Raw genomic sequence first — 20,691 nt, 5'->3', positions numbered from 1 at the left:
TGGCCTCACACCTTGTCTACACAGTCCCTATACAGGGTTCCTGACTGTGGTAGGTAAAGAATGTCACTTTCTAACAGGCCTAGGAGCCCCAAGTTATCTTGGAACCTCAAGAGGAGAGGAATTTATTCAACTCATAGGTATTTGAGGGTACAAACCTATGGCAGGGCTTGATCCTAAAAAAGTCTTACCTAAAATTCATTCTATGGAACAGAGTTCCATTAAAGCCCATTTAAAAAGAGCTTATGAGAAAAATAATTATTCTTGCTGCACTTTATTCAAATAATCAGGCAAAGTATAATAAAGCAAATCAGTCTTACCATGATTTGTCTTTAGTAAAAATGGGAAACTGGAGAGAGAAAAATTATGTTTCAAGAACTATGGCATACTTGTTATTAAACTCTAGTCTCATCAATTGTTTTTGAGTTTTTTCCTGCAATTTAGACTTGCCCTGCTTATTTCTATGAACCAACCAGTGATCTCTGGCTGCTGCTTAGAAGAAACAAAAGGGATGGGTAATGTTAAAATCTGGATCAATACTCTGTCCTGGGCACATATTGGAATCATCTAACAACCCCATATCAGCTTGGTTCCAACAGTTGCCCAGTTCATAGAAAGCCTTCTAATTTAGTTAACTTGAGATAATTTTGCTTATTTTCCTTTACTATTTTGGAATATATTGTTGTACTCTTTGTGTAGAATTGCAAGATAAGCCTACTGAATGTTTTCTTAAATTAAATACTTATTAATTTTCCAGATATCACCTTTTGTTGGAACTCAGAGTTCTCAGTGGCCCTCAACATACTGATACTTTCTAAGCTCCTCTCTATCCTGAACACAAGAGACCTTAATAGTTAGGAATATCATTGCCCCTATTCAACTCAAAGAAGTTACAGAAAATGGATCTTTGTCCCTCTGCAACCCTTAGAATTAAAGGTTCTCTTATTTAAAAAGCTGGGGAAGGCTGAGTGCAGTGGCTCATGCCTGTAATCTCAGCACTCTGGGAGGGTGAGGTGGGCGGATCATGAGGTCAGGATATCGAGACCATCCTGGCCATGGTGAAACCCTGTCTCTACAAAATACAAAAAATTAGCCAGGCATGATGGTGCACACCTGTAGTCCCAGCTACTCAGGAGGCTGAGGCAGGGGAATCACTTGAATCTGGGAGATGGAGGTTGTAGTGAGCCAAGATCGTGCCACTGTACTCCAGCCTGGAAAAAAAAAAAGACCCTCAAAAAAAAAAAAAAAAAAAAAAAAAGCAGTGGAAACATCAGAGGCGTAAGAACTACAGCAACTCCATCTTGAATAGGGGCAAGGTAAAATGAGACTGAAACCTGTTGGACCACATTCCCAGGAGGATAAGGCATTCTAAGTCACAGGATGAGACAGGAGGTTGGCACAAGATATAGGTCATAAAGACCTTGCTGATAAAGCAGCTTGCAGTAAAGAAGCAGGCCAAAACCCACCAAAATCAAGATGACAATGAGTTCACCTCTGAAAAAAGCATCAGGAATATTCATACTCCTGACAACAGGAGCTGAGCTAGCCTCTTCTCTACACTCATCATGGGGGAGCAAAGAGGAGATAGCAACGAAAACCACTGGGGCAAGCCCTGACTGTTATGAGAACACCTCTAGCATGAGCCTCAAACATCCTCCTCTGATGCTTGCTGGGCTGGTGAGGCTGCAGAGGGAAGGGCCAGGCACTGCCCAGCACCCTGGTAGCAGGCAGGGATTTCTACATGGTGAAACAATACTAACAGGGAAACAATGAGAAGTAGAATTGCTCACCTGTATTCCACACTTACTATTTTCTAGGCACCACATAGTTTTATACAGGTATTGATCGACTTACCACCTATGCAACTTATGACCATTCCACTTTACAACCACAATCACTAGCCACGACTGCTCCGCATCTGGCAGCGCAAATGTTGCCCAGCTGGGCGTACAAGAGTGCGGACCAGCTTCCGACAGCACTACCATCTCCGCGTGCACCATTTCAACTGTACATATAGCCTACTCAACTTATGACCAAATCGTGTTACAACCAGTCCGTGGTCCCGACCGTGGTCGTAAGTCGAGCACTAGCTGTACCCAGCTCATGTTGTTATTGTCATTTTACCCATGGGAAAGTTGAGAGCCAGAAAGGTAAGTGAGTTGTCCGGGATCTCAGAGTTAGTTAGGTTGGGGAGGTCTTTAGCAGAGATGACTCACCCATTTCTACTAAAAAAAAAAAAAAAAAAAAAATTACCCGGGAATGGTGGCAGGTGCCTGTCGTCCCAGCTACTTGGGAGGCTGAGGCAGGAAAATCGCTTGAACCTGAGAGGTAGAGGTTGCAGTGAGATGAGATCATGCCATTGCACTCCGGCCTGGGTGACAAGAGTAAGACTCCATCTCAAAAAAAAAAAAAAGTCAGCTTAATTAAAAGTGGATATTCAAGCTCTAACAGCTTGGGACTCTTTGGGAAAAGCAGAGGAAGTACCACAGACCTTCTTTTGGGAAAAACCTCTGTTTTTCTCATGGAATCCCAGGAATTAAAAGTGGATAGATAACTCTCAAAATTGAAGGCTCTGTTCTGTTTTATATTGTGTTATCTGACATTTTTGACTTTAGGGGGTATCAGAAATTACTCCACATTATGAGAGAAATTTGGTGTGTAATAATTAGATAGGAAATGTAGTTTTGTGGATGGGCTGATTCCTTCTTTCTGGAATCAGGATCTGATATAAAAATGGAACCCTTCGTTTCTGGAGATCTGTTTTGCCTTCCAGCTGAGCCTGTTTATTAGGCCCCAGAAACTGCATGCTTTTTTTTTTTGAGATGCAGTCTCGCTCTGTCACCCAAGCTGGAGTGCAATGCCATGGTCTTGGCTCACTTCAACCTCTACCTCCCAAGTTCAAGTGATTCTCCTGCCTCAGCCTCCTGAGTAGCTGTGATTACAGGTAACACACCCGGCTAATTTTTGTATTTTTAGTAAAGATGGGGTTTTACCATGTTGGCCAGGCTGGTCTCAAACTCCTGACCTCAGGTGATCTGCCCACCTAGACCTCCCAAAGTGCTGGAATTACGGACATGAGTCACCATGCCCAGCCTGCATTCTTTTTTTTAATATATTTTATTGCACTTTAGGTTCTGGGGTACGTGTGCAGATCATGCAGGATTGTTGCATAGGTGCATACATGACAATGTGATTTGCTGCCTCCATCTCCCTGTCACCTATATCTGGCATTTCTTCCCATGGTATCCCTCTGACCTGCATTCTTTAAATTTAAAAACAAGCAAGTGAAAAATCTTACAACTACTGGATCTTCTTCTGTCTGTCTGTGTATTTTTATGTGTTGTATGTGTGATATAAAAGAGCTTTGATTAATAGGTTTAATAACAATAAGAGCTTAAATTAAATATTGTCAGAAAAGTAAAAAGTGTAATGCCTTTTAGTTCACATGACTTTAGTAATGTTTGGGAAATAAAAACAGCTTTAAAAATTATTGGCAAAATAAAGACATTTGATCTTCTGTCTGGTATACTAGGCTCCAAACCTAATACATAATTAAAATCCCTTACTTACCAAGGTTTTCACCAAAAGCAAAAGTCGCCAAGAGTTAACATTGTAACATGTATTTGAGACTACTAAAAAAACATTTTTACATGCAAGGTGTGTAGAGAAAGTGAAATGTATTTCTGGTAAAAGATTATAAGAAGGAATGGGAATGTGGATGTCTTGCCTAAGTTTAGAAGGCTAAAGGATTGTATTATGTTAGAAAAAGCTTCTCAATTATGTTAGATAAAGCTAAACATTTGAACAAATCATGAAAGATTTGTAAAAAATTAATCTTGTAGAAAAATTTCTGTGTGTGGACATATTGGCTAAAGCTAAAGGGGTATTATTCAGTTTTTCTGTAAATTAAACATTGGAATTAAAAGTACAACAGGTTTTTCTTAAAGCAAAAATCTGCTTATAATCTGCCCTTTAACAAAAATTTATAAAGAGTTATGAAAGGTTTATGAGAATTATACTTTATGGTCAAACATTAAAATTGGGTATATGTGTCTATAAGGTATTATTAAGAATTGAGTTTAAAATTAATATAAAGGTGAAATTTGGCTTATTTGGGATAAAAATCATATAGGAAGCATTGTCAAATGTGAAACAGTGTTTGGTTTTCTTTAGGATGTTATTTGTATAAATATGTTATTGGTATGTATCCCAAAATTATGTGAAATTCCTATAATTCTGAAAGGACTTGGTGTACATTATCAGTAATAATTGTAATTGTTACATAAAATCATTGCATGCCACAGAGGTAATCAAATTTCCTTAACAATACTATTTTCAACTGTGGCTGCCCTAAAATATTGTCATCCACAGACAATTGTTGTCTTGTTTAAATCCTCTTTAAAAGGTGGTTTATGATCAATCAACTATAGAACTCTACCAGGTGTTCCTGAATGCAAGTTTCTGATAACTTTGGAAACTGTGACATTGGAATAGAGAAAAAAAACCTTCCAGAACTCTCAAAGAAAGCTGAAATGTTCATGAATATGAAGCAGAACAGGAGTTAACTGCATGGACTAAACTAATAGAAGTCTGAAGTAATCTTTTTGACTTTGCTTAAAATGTTGCTGATCCTTGTTTTGTTTTTGGAGTCAAGGAAGCTTTTGTTTTGAGCCATTTATAGCTTGTAGCAATTGCATAAAGTATGCTCTTTTAAATAATATTTGGAACATATTTGTTTCTCTCTGATTTCTCCAAAATTTGGAAACTATTTGTGAGTATTCTTAACTTATGGCAATATACTTATTTGCTTAAGTGCAATAAGAATCCGTTTTCTTTTGTAACAGAATGCAATTGAAGAAGTTGGTTATTTTACCAAGGCTGTGGTGTGCTTTCTTTAAGGAATCAAACTTGACTTGTAAAGCCAATAAAAGCTCCTTTGGAAAACTGGCCTCATACCTTGTCTACACAGTCCCTGTACAGGGTTCGTAACCTATGGTAAGTAAAGAATGTCACTTTCTGACAGGCCCTGGAGCCCCAAGTTATGCCGGGACCTCAAGAGGAGAGACATTTACCCAATTCATCAATATTTGAGGGTACAAACCCATAGCTGGGCTTGGTTTAAAAAAAAATTCTTATCTGAGATTCCTTATGGAACAGAGTTCCATCAAAGCCAATTTTAAAAGTCAGTATGAAAAAGAATTATTTTTGCTGTTCTTTATACAAATAAACAGGACAAATATAATAAAGCAAATCAATCTTATGATTTGTCTTTAGTAAAAATGGGAAACTGAAGAGACAAATTATGTTTTAAGAACTATGGTACACTTGCTATTAGATTCTAGTCTCATCATTTGTTTTTGTTTTGGGTTTTTTTCTTTTTAGTTTGTTTTCTTTTTTAGTTTTTTCCTGCAATTCAGGCTGACCTTGCTTATCCCTGTAAATCAACCAGTAATCTCTGGCTGCTGCTCAAAAGAAGCAAAAGAGATGGGTAACGTAAAAATCTGAAGTCAATATGCTAATTCTGGGCACATCGGTGACCCTAGATCAGCCTGGTTCCAACAGTTGCCCAGTTGATTGATAGCCTTCTAATTTAGTTTAACTAGGATAATTTTAATTATTTTGCTTTACTTTTGTGGAATATATTGTAGTTGTACTCTTCGTGTAGGAATGAAGAATAAGCTTACTCAATGTTTTCTTAAATTGAACACTTATTAATCTTCCAGATATCACCTTTTGTTGGAACTCAAGAGTTATGAATGGCCCTCAGCATTACTAATGCTTTCTGACTGAGCTCCTCTCTACTCTGAATACAAACCACCCTCATTGTTACCCAGAGAGTATCGCTGCCCCTATTCAGCCTGAAGAAGTTACAGAAGATGGATCTTTGTCCCTCTGCAACCCTTAGGATTAAGGGTTCTCTTATAAAAGGGAGGAGGGAATGTCAAAGACATTTTTTTTTTTTTTTTTTGAGACAGAGTCTTGCTCTGTCCCCAGGCACCAGGCTGGAGTGCAGTGGCGCAATCTCGGCTCACTGCAATCTCTGCCTCCTGGGTTCAAGCAATTTTCCTGCCTCAGTCACCAGAGTAGCTGGGACTACAGGCATGCGCCACCACACCCAGCTAATTTTTATATTTTTTTAGTAGAGATGGGGTTTCACCATGTTGGCCAGGATGGTCTCGATCTCTTGACCTCATGATCCACCCGCCTCGGCCTCCCAAAGTGCTGGGATTATAGGCATGAGCCACTGCACCCAGCCTTGTTTTGTTATTTTGAGATAGAGTCTCTCTCTGTCATACAGGCTGGGATGCAGTGGCACGGTCTTGGCTCCTTGCAACCTCTGCCTCCTGGATTCAAGTGATTATCCTGCCTCAGCCTCCCGAGTAGCTGAGATTACAGAGGCCTGCCACCATGATGACTTAATTTTTGTATTTTTAGCAGAGATGGGGTTCTGCCATGTTGGACAGGCTGGTCTTAAACTTCTGACCTCAAGTGATTTGCCCACCTTGGCCTCCTAAAGGTCAGAGGTGTTTGAACTAAAGTAACTCCATCTTGAATAGGGGCTGGGTAAAACGAGGCTGAGATCTGCTAGGCTACATTCCCAAGAGGTTAGGACATTATTAGTCACAGGATGAGACAGGAGGTCAGCACAAGATACAGGTCATAAAGACTTTGCTGATAAAACAAGATGCAATAAAGAAGCCAGCCAAAACCCACCAAGGCCAAGATGGCAATGAGAATGACCTCTGGTCGCCCTCACTGTTAAGCTCCCACCAGAGCCATGGCAATTTACAAATGCCATGGCAACATCAGGAAGTTACCCTATATGGTCTAAAAAAGGGAGGCATGAATAATGCACCCCTTGTTTAGCATATAAGAAATAACCATAAAAATGGGCAAGCAGCAGCCCTCAGGGCTGCTCTGCCTATGGAGTACCCATTCTTTATTACTTTCCTAATAAACTTGCTTTCACTTTACTATATAGATTCACCTGGATTTCTTTCTTGTGCAAGATCCAAGAACCCTCTCTTGGGTTCTTGGACTGAGACCCTTTCTGGTGAGAAGTATGAAAGAAAATATCTTGGGCCCCCAAAATCACTAAGGAAAACTCAAGCTTGGAACTGCTTAGGGCAAACCTGCCTCCCATTCTATTCAAAGTCACTCCTCTGCTTACTGAGATAGATGCATACCTGATTTACCTCCTTTGGAAAGGCTAATCAGAAACTCAAAAGAATATAACCATTTGTATATCACCTACTGTAACCTGGAAGCTCCCCCCACTTCCAGTCTTCCTACCTTTGCTTCAAGTTGTCCCGCCTTTCCAGACTGAACCTATGTACTTCTTACATATATTGATTGATGTCTCATGTCTCCCTCAATGTATGAAACCAAGCTGTGCCCTCACTACTTTGGGCACATGTCATCAGGACTCCCTGAGGCTGTGTCACAGGCACAGCCTCAACCTTGGCAAAATAAACTTTCTAAATAACTGAGACCTGTCACAAATTTTGAGAGTTCACATTTTGGTAACCATGGATGGATTCTGAGTGAAGGTGCCTCTGACCTTTGAAAAATCTATTGATGCTTGGTACCTGCATGAGCTAACTTTATGGCTCAAATCAACAGGACAATTTGCTGAGCTCTGAGGGTAACCCCTCCAGAGAATCCGTGATCTCCCAAACTTTGGGTGAGATCTAAAGTTTATTTTGCTGTAAAACTCCTTCTTTTTTTTTGGAGTTTTACTTGCTTCCAAGAGGAAGGCAAGTTTTCCTGCTTCCATGATAATGGAAGGGAGGTGACTCCTTTATGGAATTTGAGCTTGCTTCCAACAGGGAAGATGAGTTTTTTGTTTTTTTCCCTGCTTCTAGGAAGGTAGAGCACAATCTACAGCCTAAGACTCGTCATTAGGTAAAAAACTAGTTTGAGATTCTCTCTTGCAATTTCTTTTTAAAACAACTCAAGTTAGCATTAACAACCAGCTGGTGTTAATTTCTGCTTACAATTAAAGTGCTCAGAAATTGTATAATTTGTGTGATCATTGTTAGTTTAGCAACATTTTGTCCCAGCTGAAATATGGTAATAAGATTTTTAAAAATTTTTGTTGTTAAAGGAGCTCAATAGCTAAGTCAGCTGCTTAATTAAAAGGCTAACATGGAAGATGCGTGTGTGTGCGCACGCGCGTGCGCACATGCATTCATGTTTGTATTTAAAAGGTCTTTGTATTTTGGGGTTTTTTTTTGTTTTTTTCTCCTAAGACCTTGTCTTTTTGAGCCACCGAAGTTTTTTTTTTCCTCTCAGTTAAATGAATTCTGCTTCCACCTGATTTTTTGACTAAAACAGTATTGCAACAGAGGGTACTCTTGGGCTTTTAAGGAAGAATGCAGTTTAGACACACAGAAATGTCTGTTTTTCAAAAAGTGGGGGTCTCTGTGAATCTATAAAATGTACTTCCATTGGCAGACCTAATACATTTTTATATGTTGTGTACAGAATATTTCACTACTAAATATATATAAAAGAGCTCTAATTAATTGGCTTAAAGAAAAATAAAAGGCCAGGCACTGTGACTCACGCTTGTAATCCCAGCACTTTGCCAGGCTGAGGCAGGCGGATCACGAGGTCAGGAGTTCAAGACCAGCTTGACCAACACAGTGAAATACCATCTATAGTAAAAATACAAAAATTAGGTGGGCATGGTGGCAGGCACGTGTAATCCCAGCTACTCAGGAGGCTAAGGCAGGAGAATCGCTTGAACTTGGTTAGTGGGGTTTGTAGTGAGCAGAGATTGCACCATTGCATTCCAGCCTGGGCAACAGAGCTAGACTCTGTCTCAACAAAAAAAAAAAAAAAAAAAAAAAAGAAAAGAAAAGAAAAAAGAAAAGCACTTAAATTAATCAAATGCTTTCTCAAGTTTATGTAACTTAAGTATAATCTTCAATAAATAAGCCAGCTTTAAAATTATTGGTAAAGTAATATTAGAAATGTCTTAAGAACTGCCAGCATATATTATTTTTTGAATTTATTAATCAAGCAATTTCATACTTATGCTTGTCAAATACTATAAAGTGTCAAAATTTGGCCTAGGGTTTAGAAAAATATAAACCTAGCCCAAACCAAAATGGGGTTTTTGCTTTGCTTGTGTAATTTAATAAATAAGACATTGATACAGGTTTAATGAAAATAGCTACATCTTGAATTTAGTAAGATTACCATAACTTCTAATCCTGGGACCTTAGGCAGTCTAGTTCACAGACAATAAGGAGGTTTGTTTTGGGAAAGGACTATTATCATCTCTGTTTCAAAGCTAAATTATAAACTAAGTTCCTCCCAAAGTTAACTCAGCCTATGCCCAGGAATGAACAAAGATGACTTGGAAGTTATGAGCAAGATGGAGCCAATTAGGTCAAATCTTCTTTTTCACTGTCTCAGTTATAATTTTGCAATGGTGGTTTCAGAACTTTAAATCATGACTATCACAGTTTTCATAAATAATCTACACAAACAATTAAAATACTTAGGTAAATGTAATGGAATAAATACTTGTAGACAAACTGGTCGTAATTTAGAACATAAAGCTATATTAAACTAAATAATAGATATTTCATTATCTGGGCGTTTTCCAATAAATATATATTGTAGGAAAACATTCTTGCTTAAAAAATAAAAAGAAAAAAAGAAGTGTGTCCTTTTTTAAATCAAAAAAAAGGTGAAAAAGTTTTGCCTAATTTTTAAGGTTTATGTATAAAACAAGGTAAAAGGAACCAGGAAATAAAAAAAGATGTAAAGAAAGTAATAAAAATAAAGAGGTAATTTTTTTAGGTAAGAAAGCTTAAAGGTAAATAATTTTATAAAAGAAAGACTCTTTCATGGTAAATTTCTTTCTAAAATAAAGCAACTGGTTGTTTAAAAAGGAGGGATGTTCAGAACAAATCAGAAAGTCCAACAATGTCATGAACAGTCAGTGTAAGTCAAAATAAGAGGATATATGTATTTAAAAAAAAACTTTTATAAAATCAAGTTGTCAGATTATTATTAAGTTTTGGTTTGCTTAGGAAAAAACTGAGATAAAAAAATTCAATTAAGGTCATTACATCCATGTATCGTCCTATATATGCTTTTAAAGTCCTTGTAACATTGAGTTACAGAGCTTTTAACTCCTGGGTCTAAAAGGGACACCAAGTCCTGCTAAATCTAAAACACTGACAGCAATTAAAGCCTCATTTTCAGGCCCGAGAAAGATGCCAATCAAAATAAACTACATTCCTGAGATACAGGGCAAGACATTAAAGCTATTCAACTCCTCAAGACTCAGGGACTACTGAGGAAGAGGTGGGTGCATAAGATTGTAAGGGCCAATTTTGAAAGATATAGTAAGTTTAGTTTCTCTATAAATTAATTATTAAAGTCAAAGGCACATTGATGCAAAACCAGTATATGGACCCCTGTGTCAAATTAGCAAGGTTTTCTTGCAGGATTAGCTAACTCCTTAATAAAGATTATAAAAGACTTATGGAAGTTATATTTTATAATGAAGATTGTTTACAAAATTTCAAAACACAAATGTAATTGAATTTATGCTGTTTTTATTAGGGCTTCTTGTTTAGAAAATTAAGTCTCCTCTCTCAAAGAATGAAGGTTTCTGCTTTTTGAACTCCTTGAATTACCACTTTGGTTAAATAAATGACTTTACAATGACCTGTAATCCTATTTTGTACTATCAAGTATTTTAAAACTTTTATATTTGACAAACTTCCCAAAATCAAATTATGTCTTTCTCTAACCTAATTAATCCTGTAAGACATTAGGATCCCTAAAGTCCAAAAATGACATAATTTGACTTATTTGGTATAAACAATTATACAGGAAGCATTGTCAAATACAAAATAGTGTTTGGTTTTCTTTGGGCTGTATCCAAATATCTTATTGATATGTGTTCCAAAATTATGAGAAATTCCTGTAATTCTGATATAACTTAGTGTATATTATCAGTAATAATCATAATTGGTACGTTAAAATTGTATGCCATGGAGGTAACAAATTTCCTTGTCAATTGTGTCTTTTAACTATGGCTGCCTTAAAACTTTTCTTTTCATCAATGGACAATTGTTGTCTTGTTTTGGTCTTCTTTAGAAGGTAATTATATAATCAACTATAAATCTCCAACAGGCGCTCTTGAATGCAGGTGTCTGATAACCTTGGAGACTGTGACATCAGAATAGAGGAAAAACTTTCAGGACTCAGGAGTATCAAGTAGAACAGGAATTAAGTGCATGGACTGAACCAATCTTTTTTACCTTTTGCTTAATATGTTTGCTGATTCTTGTTTTCTTTTTCAGAGTCTTAAAACTTTTCTTTTGAGCTATTAACAGCTTTTTACAATTTCGTGTACTCCTGTGAACAAACTTTGGAGCATCTCTGTTTCTCTCTACCTGACTTCTCCAGAATTGGAAACTACTTGTTGAGTATTCTTAACTATGGCAATACAGTTATTTGCATAAGTGCAGTAAGAATCTGTTTTCATTTGTGACAGGACACAGTTGGAGAAATTGGTTATTTGACTAAGGTTAGGACTGGAATGGTGTGCTTTCCTTTAAGAAATCAAATTTGACCTCTGAAGCCAATAAAGCCCTTGAAGAACAGTACAGCATTTCTGACCTGCAATAAGTAAAGAATGTCACTTTCTGAGAGGTGCAGAAGCCTCAGGTTTATCTTGGAACCTCAAGAGGAGAGGAAATTTCACCCAACTCATAGGTATTTCATGGCACAATCCATGACTGGGTTCAGCTTTAGAAAAGTCTTACCTGAGATTCCTCTTATGGAACACAGTTCCATCAAAGCCAATTTAAAAGCCTACATAAAACCAGTTATTCTTGCTGCACTGTATACAAATAATTAGGCCAAGTATAATAAGAGAACCAGCCCTACCATGATTTGTCTTTGTAAAGTGGAAAAATGGAGAAAAAAGAAAATTATGTTTCAAATGATTGGATACCTGCTGTTAGATTCTAGTCTTGCCTAATGTTTTTTCCAATTTTTATTGTTTTCTACAATTTGGACTGAATTCTAATTCTTCTTGGCTACAAGTCTTCAAAATGATGTTTTCCATTCTTTTCCTTCTCTTTTTCATTTTTCCTAATTTGGAGTCACTGAAAGCTAAGCTGTGCTTTTTTAAAACCCTGCAAACTGCAGCCAGACAACTTAAGCTTCAGAAGAGAATAACAGTAACCTACTTACACACATAAGCCACTTTCATACCTGCCTATTAATGTATGGACTTCAGAGTAACGTGGTCTATATAGATTTTTTCCAGGATTGTTCTTTTGTTTTGATTTTTTCTCCCTTTCTCTCTATTTTCTCTTCACAGGACATGAGACTTCATAACCTGTTAAAAATGAGCTTTCCAGACCTACCCATCTAGAAATAAACTGCCCTAGCCATGAGAGATCAGATGAAACTGAGACCAGAGACTCATTCTTTTGTAAAATGCTTTTTCCAAAAGATATTTTAAAAGAAAAGTGGGGAAAAATGTGAAAAGAAAATATCTTGGGCCCCCAAAATCACTAAGGCTTGAAACTGCTTAGGGCAAACCTGCCTCCCATTCTGTTCAAAGTCATTCTTCTGCTCACTGAAGCAGGGGTATATCTGATTTGGCTCCTTTGTAAAGACTAATCAGAAACTCAAAAGAATGTAACCATTTGTGTATTGCCCATCTGTAACCTGGAAGCTCCCCCGACTTCCAGTCTTCCTGCCTTTGCTTCAAGTTGTCCTGCCTTTCCAGACTGAACCAATGTACTTACATATACTGATTGATCTCACGTCTCCCTCAATGTATCAAACCAAGCTGTGCCCTAATCACTTTGGGCACATGTCATCAGGACTTCCTGAGGCTGTGTCACAGGTGAGTCCTCAACCTTGGCAACATAAACCTTCTAAATTAACTGACACCTGTCTCAAATGTTTGGGGTTCACAGAAGACAAGACAACTAAGTTCAAGAGCAATGCTGTGCAATATTGCGCCTATAGATAATACTGTGTTGTGCATTTAAACATTATTAAAAGGGAAATCTCATGTTAAATGCCCTTACCTAAATGAAACTTTAAAATTTGTTTAAATAAAAAGTAATGTAAATATATAAAAGTCACCCCGATTTGTTAACCTATTTTGGCACATCCAAAGCCTTGACACCTAAAGCCTCTAATAAATGGACATCTGAGATCGCTGCCTCAATCAGAGATAATACAGGAAACTCGCTTTTATGTTGAATAATTTCTTATCCCCTTCTTCATCTGTCAGCTACGTTTCATCTGGAACAAAACAAGTCTACTGTGTCCCCTGAAATGCAAATAAAATCTCTTCTTGCTGTGAACCTTGAATATCCAAGACAGCTCTGAAATCAGTTTAAGAAGTTTGTTTTGCCGAAGTTAAGGACACACACCCACGACACAGCCTCAGGAGGTCCTGACAACACATGCCCTTGGTAGTCTGAGCACAGCTGGTTTTGCACATTGGAGGGAGACATGAGACATCAATCAATATATGTAAGATGAACATTAGTTTGGTCTGGAAAGGCGGGACATCCCGAAGAAAAGGACTCACAGTGGGGATGGGGCTTCCAGGTCTTAGATAGATAAGAGACAAATGGTTGCATTCTTTTTCATTTCTGATTAGCCTTTCCAAAGGAGGCAATCAAATACACATTTATCTCAGTGACTTTGAATAGGATGCAGGTTTGCTCTAAATAGTTCCCAGCTGGACTTTTCCCTTTAGCTTAGTGATTTGGGGAACCTGAGATTTATTATCCTTTCACATTGCCAAGAGCTCTGGGTTTCTCTTTCGTCTCAGTGTGTCTGGCCTGTACCCATCACCAGGCCAGGTTTCTCAACTGGCAGTGGCCCACTTTGATCCCCTGGCCAGTGTCAAAGCTCACAGTACTTCCCTAGGTTTCTATCAACCTTAGAATTGCCCGCCCTTGCTAAACACAGTAAAACAGTTGCCGCTGCAAAAGGTGAAGGCAGGTCAGGGGAGGGGCAGCAACCTGGGGAAGTCCCAGGTACCGACCACGTGTACTCTGCCCAGGTGTGGATGCTGCACCATTTCCTGTTCTGTGTCTGCACAGCATCTCACACTGCTCTCAGACCCTGGACTAGGTGGGGACCCCTTTCTTATCTCCTACACAGGAGAAAAGTCTCTGTGAGAGTCAGTCCTGCAGGAGGACAAATCCTGCTCTGATGTCTGTGGCCTGGCTCCCCCAATGCCTGTGAGAGAAGGGACAGGGGCCTGGATCCCAGTCATGGCTCTGCTGACCATGGGAAAGGGGCTGCTGTGGATCCTCCAGGGCTCTGTGGACTCATTTTAAAAGTAAGGGGTAATCCCAGTACTTTGGGAGGCCAAGGTGGGTGGATCACCTGAAGTTAGGAGTTCAAGACCAGCCTGGCCAACATGGTGATATCCTGTCTTTACAAAAATACAAAACTTAGCTGGGCATGATGGTGGGTGCCTGTAATCCCAGCTACTCAGGAGGCTGAGGCAGGAGAATGGCTTGAACCCAGGAGGCAGAGGTTGCACTGAGCCGAGATCGCACCATTGCTCTCCAGCCTGGGCAACAGAGCAAGACTCTATCTCAAAAAAAAAAAGGTGGGGGTGGATTTGGTCGAGGTCTTCAACCCTAGTTGCACATTAGAATTAATTACCTGAGAGCTGTTTAAAAATACCCATGCCTAATCCCAGCATTTTGGGAGGATGAAGCAGGTGTATCGGCTGAGGTCAGGAGTTCAAGACCAGCCTGGCCAATATGGTGAAACCCTATCTCTACTAAAGATACCAACATTAGGTGTGTGCCTGTAGGCCCAGCTACTCGGGAGGCTGAGGCAGGAGAATTGCTTGAACCCGAGAGGTGGAGGTTGTAGTGAGCTGAGATCGTGCCACTGCACTCCAGCCTAGATGACAGAGTGAGACTCTGTCTCAAATAATAATAAAATACTCATGCCTAAGCCTCCTCACAGACCAATTAAATCAGAACCTCCAGCAGGGAGGCCTGGGTCAATGGCTAAAAAACCGCTCAGTTAATTCTCACACACAGACAAGCTTGAGAAGCCCCGGATTAGGGGATTTGCAAGGGCCTCCCACCTCTGACGTTTGCCACTCTGTATGTGACAGAATCATACAGAAGGTCCCTGGGCTCTGGGTGCTGATGGACCTTCCCCCAGCTCATGCTTCTTCTCCCATAATAAAGGGATCCGGGAAAGCAGATGCACTTACAGTAAATGGGACCAAGCAAATGGAAATGAAACAGCCCTGGATGACGCTTCGCATCTGCATAGCACTTCGACCCATGTGATTTCCTTAACAACCCATGGCAAATTGGACCCCTATGATTACCTCTAGCGGAGAGGAAGGAGACGCAACAAGGGCCAGCCAGGGAGAGGTGTCCCCAGGCTTTTCCAGCAGCCTGCCTCCCAGTCCTTGGGCTCAGTCAAGCCTCTTTATTCCTTTACACAGACAAGGGAGTGCCTGCCCTGTGCCAGGCACTGCAGCAGGAAGGACTATGTCAGTAACACAGCACACAACGGCCCTGGCCTCAGAGCGGGAGGAGAACGACGCACAGGAAAACATCTTAAATGGTGTGACAGGCATCATGAAGGACGCCCACGGTGCCATGCAGAGAACAATGGTGGTGGCAGGAAGCCCCACAGGGAAGTGACATTTCAGTGGAGAGCTATAACGTAGAAGCCGGCAGCCCCCCGCAGAGCCATGAGGCTCACTAAGGAACAGCACAGCTCATGCAATTGCGTGAGCCTCCTCCCCGCCCCCGGGGAGGTGGGCGTCCAGTGACTCCTGGGGATGAGAAGGAAAGACGTGCTTTTCCTCCACCACATGGTGGTGCTTCTGGTTTATGGACGGGAACTCACTCCCATTGGGCAGCGACCCGCCTTAGGAAAAGGAAGAGCAAACCCCCTAACCCGCTGAGGGCCCAAACGTCCCGCTGGCCTCAGGAGCCAGGGCTCCGTAAGAGTACCCTCCGCTGCCAGGCTTCAGCCGGGCTCGTCTTGACTGTTTGGGCTCGCTGCTGCCTCCACGCCCTGGCTGCCCACCTCGAAGCTCCCAGGACGCCACGGCTCAGGATCCCTCTGCAGGCAGCTGCTCCTTCCTGGGACCAGGCTTCGCTTTACTCTGGAGCGGGGCACGGGGGCAGTTTTCCTTCCCCTCACGAAGCATCTTTCTGACTGCCCATCTCCTGCCCCATACAGTTAGAGAGAAAAGCCGACAGCTTCGAGATTCTGAATGAGGCTTCTGCAGAGGCCTTCTTGTGCTCCACAGGAAGGGCTGGGCAGGGATTTCAACCACGCTGCTGATTTCAGTCCATCACTGCGGTGGCAGCTTCTTATTTTCCCACTAGATGGGGTTCTTGATCTCTGCAGCTAGAGATCAGCTAGCTAGAGAGAATTCCAAATCATTTAATTTGGCTCTGAAGGCTGCTCAGAAATTTTATTCAAAGCAGAGGGAAATCTTTTATAGGAAGTGGCCAAAGGCTGAAACTGAAAAAAAAAAAAAAATCCCTAAAAATCTGGTTTCTGTATCTTCCTTAATTAGCAAAGGTGATAAAGGGTAATAAGTGAAAATGTTTGCACAGGAAACCTAGCAAATCTGAAATAGAAATACAGATGCAAATGGAGTGAGCTGGAAAATGATTTCTCTAAAGAGCCATTTTGAACAATGCTCTAACTGCTTCTTTCCTTTGAGACAGGAGAAGCACTGACCCTGGACATTCAAGCTGAAAAAAATATCCTTTGGTCTGGTCATTATCACCATTCTGCATGATCAATGGTTGCATGGTTCTCATTGATCCACTCCAGCCCCCAGACACACAAGACAGGTAGCACAAGGGTGGTGAAGTGAAGCCACTACGAGCCAAAGGCGATTATGTTTTTCCAATGCAACTCATTTTGCTCAGTTCGGGAAACAGTTATGTCTTTTGAAGTCATTTGGCATGAATATTTCTCTTCATCATCAATAATAAACACCCATAGAGCACCTCTCTTGTCCCTTCCTCCTTAGGAAGGCTTTCTCTGACATTTGTCGACAGAGTTGAGACGGTGCCAGACGCAGCAAGAACAAAAAGACACTAATCCTGTCTTCAAGAGTCTACATCTTAGCCCAAGAAGTAGCACTATTCCCAGAAAACAGAAGATACACATTATTCACATCATCTTACAACTTTGCATAATGAATTTCATAAATGAAATCTTTGTTAAATGAACTCAGGCTGTTTTATTTTGAAGTTAGAAGTGTCCATAGATACAAAACCAGTTTTAAAGAAGCCTCCCTTTTGAAGTGCCATAACAGAATTGCACAAGAATTATGAACAGAATTGCACAAGAATTATGGACAAAATTGTGTAGGCAAAAACACATGATCAAATTTTACTGTTGACATTTTCATTTACTGTGGAATCCTGTTTGTGGAACCCACATTTCTCCAGTACTGGGGATATTTTTAACAGGCAGCCCTTGGTCACTTGGTTATAGTGAAAACAAACATCCTTGAGCACTTGGTCATTGTATGTCACAATTTTCACTCAAATTTACAGCCACCAGCATCTCCTACTGGGGGTTAGGGGAATTGATACTGGGCTTTACTCCCATATATTGGGAACAGGTTCAATGTAGTCCCTTAGGAAGAAAAATTAGAGCTTCAATCACATGGGAAGGGAGGCTTTAAGAAAGTTGCTTCTGTTAACACATTTCCCTGTCCTGGTCACAAGCAAAACACATATATTCGGCCCAAATTTGGCAAAAATTCTGCATAAACTATATACACTTTCAGCAGTTCTACAAACATCTTCTAAGAAGACTATAAAACAGAATCTCTTTCTTTCCAGAAAATGGCTTTGGCCATCCTAAAAAATACAGCGGACTAATCCAGACGAGCCCATCAATTTGCCTAGGGAATCACTGCTTGTGCCACCAGAAAGACACAGCAGAGAGACCCTCAAAAGCTGGGCCCATGTTGTTCCATTCCATAACAGAAACTAAAACCAGAGCCACATTAGCGTTTGCTGAGGTGAAATGAATTCCTTGGTTCTACGCAGACCTTGCCTATGTATGGATGACTAGAATCAAGAGGCTACCAATATCTTCTGAGATGTCTGAAGTTAGAGAGAATCCCAGCTAAATGAAAAATACTAGAAATCCTACACAATTGGCCACAGCAAGTCCAGAGCTGTAGAATCTTCAACTCTTCAGAACTCCCCTGTCTGAGCTGTGTCTGTAGGGCCAATCATAGGCACAAATTCACTCTATAGACGCTAGTCAAACATTGGAGTAGACAGCATAACAGCCCCCAAAGATGTCTACACATGAATCCCCACAACCTGTGAATATGTTACACTAATGGTAAAGGGAATTAAAGCTGTTAATCAGGTTAAGATGGGGAGATTTTTCAGATTATGTTTCTTAAAAACAGAAGAGTGTGGCAGGAGAGGAGAGAAAAATGAAATGTGAGAAAGACATTGAAAGTCGCCATTGCTGACTTTCAAGACAGAGGAAGGTAGAGAAGAAAGGCTTCTTGACAGAAGCCAAAAAATGCAGGTAGCCTCCAAAAACTGGAAAAGGGGGAAAAAAAAAAAAAACCCAAGTAAATTCTTCCCTAGAGCCTCTAGAAGGAACTGAACCCTGCCAACACCTGGATTTTTAGTCCAGTGAGACCTGTGTTGGACATCTAACCTAGAGAACTTTGTGTTTTTAAACTAAACCACTAAGTTTTTGATGATTTGTTCCTGCAGTAATAGGAAACTAATACAAGCACCTTCTAAGACCAGGCACTGACCCTGCCAACAGGGATGCAAAGATGCCCAGTGTTCCAGGGACACATAGTCCAGGAGGGAGAGAAAATTGTGCACACGCAGGTAAAGCAGCATGCTATGCACTAAAGTCCTGTAGCAAGCCCTGAAGGAGCCCTGAGGTGATGGTGCTCCCCTCTGCCTGGGAGAGCCAAGGAAGGCTTCCTGGAGGAGAGGAGACATTTCAACTTAACCTAGAAGCCTGATAGAAGGGGTCTGTACTGTTCTGGACTTACATGGTCTGAGGGCCTTTTATTTAGACATGAATGTTGAAGGAGGAAGCAATTTTTTATTCTCCAGGCTGGTCTAGACCCTTGACCCTCAAAGTATAGTCCAGGAGTCATGTAGGAGCTTGTTAGCAATGCAGAATCTCAGGCCCAGCCCAGCCCTACCAAATGAGAATCTTCATTCAACCAAGATCCCAGGGGATTCATATGTGCCTGACAGTTTAAGAATTGCTGCCCCAAATAACAATATTCTCATCCTCACCACAGTGTGGAAAGAAAAGAAACAGGGTTCCAGAAATTGCTCACGTATACAACCCTGACAGCATGGAGGTCCCCCAGAACATTCCTACTGCTATGTGACCTTGCTAAGAATGGTGCACTCCAGCTCTGGGTCATTTCTCAGCATCTACATAGACATCGCATACATGATCAGGCTGTACGTTTCCTATGGAAACATCTGGCAGGCTTTATTTCATAAACACTTGGTTACAAACATCACCCAGTTCTTCTACTTGCTTACTTTGTAAAAGATGGGGGTCTCACTCTGTTGCCCAGGCTGGAATGCAGTGGCATGAGCCTGGCTCGCTGCAGCTCTGACCTCCTGGGCTCTAGTGATCCTCTCACCTCAGGTCTTCAAACAGCTGGAACTACAGGTGCATGCCACCATACCTGGCTAATGTTTATACTTTTTTTAGAGATGGGGTTCTTGTTCTGTTACCCAGGCTGGTCTCGAACTTCTGGCCTCAAATGATCCTTCTGCCTCAGCCTCACCCATTTCTTTTTAAAAAACATGATTTCAGCTCTAGCATTCTGATGGTGCAAAATTTTTCTCTTGCTCAGTGACCTCAATCCCATAATAATTTACTCTAACAGCTAAATCTTCAAATTGCTGAATCTCAACTTACTTCTACCATCAGTAAAAAGAGGTCAGGGTGGCTCTGGCAAACCTAAGCCGTAGTCCTGGGAAATCCACAGACAGCACTTTACCTCTCACTGGCTTAGTGAGTCCATCCCTCCAGCCTCTTTGCTGTGCTTGAGGCACATCTCTGCTGGCTGTGGATTCTACACACTCAGAGCTGCATCATGTCCGTGGGCACCCTGGGGACACTTGCTGCAGGGTTGACATTTTGTTATGTTCCCACAGCACAACCAGGGCCAGCTTCCTGCGGGCTGGATGCAGTGCACCTCCCCAGCCCCACACTCAGAAGGGACTGAGGTTTAGTGCTCTGCAGTGGCAATCTTAAAACCCTTAATGATTGTATCTTTGAATTAATGCTTTGTAAGTCAAGTCATGTGCCAAAGACTTGGAGCCTCAGCTCCCACCGTTGCACCTGCTGCCTCCCTAGCAAGGGTTCCTCAACATCCCCTCCCCTGTGCTGCCAAGTGACCATTGCCCCCTTTTCCTGTCCCCCTCACTGAGTGTTGGAGTCAGACACGCACCCCCTGCATGCCCAGGGCATCAGGATGAGGTCCTGGGCACCTATAAGTGTCTGCACTCACCCAACACCTGTGCTTATCCCCAAAGGAGTGTGACATTCAATACCAAATTTTAAAAAATGACAGACATACAGAAGAGACAGAAACAGAGAGAGAGAGAGAGAGAGAGAGAGAGAGAGAGAGAGAGAGAGAGA

The 20,691-nt window shown here is 40.9% G+C and overlaps 1 long non-coding RNA gene across 1 annotated transcript; it reads left to right on the top strand.

The window, feature by feature from the left end:
* Positions 1-4,394: 4,394 nt before the first annotated feature.
* On the top strand, positions 4,395-6,598 carry LOC116562189. Its single transcript, XR_004273828.1, has 3 exons — positions 4,395-4,405; positions 4,656-4,660; positions 6,515-6,598. It is a non-coding gene; the product is annotated as an uncharacterized LOC116562189 (long non-coding RNA).
* Positions 6,599-20,691: the final 14,093 nt, after the last annotated feature.

The sequence above is a fragment of the Sapajus apella genome, unplaced genomic scaffold, assembly GCF_009761245.1.
Source record: "Sapajus apella isolate SASKATOON/1434 unplaced genomic scaffold, GSC_monkey_1.0 scaffold32, whole genome shotgun sequence".
NCBI lineage: Eukaryota > Metazoa > Chordata > Mammalia > Primates > Cebidae > Sapajus > Sapajus apella.
This window is presented reverse-complemented; position numbering and strand designations above follow the sequence as displayed.